A 1,007-nucleotide genomic window follows, 5' to 3' on the forward strand; every position below is an offset into this window, starting at 1 on the left:
AATGTGTATATATCTATCTATCTATATATATATATATATTAATAATTTATATACAGTAAATATAATTTGCATACATTTATAAATTGCTAAATTATTAATTATTAAAAAGTTTTAAATTATATTTACACACACATATAATTTATTTATCTGAAGAGTCACATGATTAGGAGTCGTTAAAGTCTTTACACATATTTATTATTAAAAAAATACTGTCAAAAACTTTGACCAAAAATATTTACATTATATATACTTATTTATATTGAAATACATATTTAATTATTGAATATATATTCAACATTTCTAAATATACAAGACACCTTCAGGCACACAATACTGTCACAACTCGCCAGTTCCTGTCTGTCAGTGGATCTAATCTGATTCTTACGACTCAACCCACTGACCGTTCATCACGTTCACATGCCAAAATCAATACAGCAGTCACCATCTGCAATGCTGTTGTCCTTGCCTCCCGCCTGGTAATCTAAGCAGAGGTCCAAGGCTGCACTCAGCAGATGTGTTATCAACTTCATGTGCATTTCCTTCTATCACACTTTGAGTCTCATTCACCTACGGCACGTACAGTATCTGTTCATAAAGTTTTAATGCAAATATAGTTGATTAATAAGGTCCTATAATCAGCCAAATTTAAATACTCACTGTGCCGTAGTGTTTCAGCAGCATAGATAAAAATACAACATTTTTATCTATGTACATAGATTAGTATTTAGTTTATCTCTAAATACAAGTTTTGTGAATTTGTCCCTAAAATTCTGCTACTCAGTGCAGTGCAATATTGCCTCTTTATCTTTAACAACCCCTGAAAATCCACTCTCAGCGATTCTCATTTTATGTACCACTGATCCACAGACGTGCTGAGTGTGGGTCTCATATGGGTCAATGTGGATGGACAGAATCACTGCTGCTCAGACACCTTCACTGTTCACTGCTGTCCAGTGTTCAAACTATACCGTGGACTTTGGGGGAGCCCACTTGTTTGTTTTTTTTTA

At 33.3% G+C, this 1,007-nt stretch overlaps 1 protein-coding gene across 6 annotated transcripts in view; it reads left to right on the plus strand.

Moving 5' to 3' along the window:
- The window catches only part of LOC107757712 (5'-AMP-activated protein kinase subunit gamma-1-like), an 81,391-nt gene that overhangs the window by 40,356 nt on the left and 40,028 nt on the right, over positions 1-1,007 (plus strand). The gene's annotated exons all lie outside the window — the stretch shown is intronic.

This window comes from Sinocyclocheilus rhinocerous, unplaced genomic scaffold (assembly GCF_001515625.1).
Source record: "Sinocyclocheilus rhinocerous isolate Xijiao unplaced genomic scaffold, SAMN03320098_v1.1 scaffold1374, whole genome shotgun sequence".
Classification (NCBI taxonomy): domain Eukaryota; kingdom Metazoa; phylum Chordata; class Actinopteri; order Cypriniformes; family Cyprinidae; genus Sinocyclocheilus; species Sinocyclocheilus rhinocerous.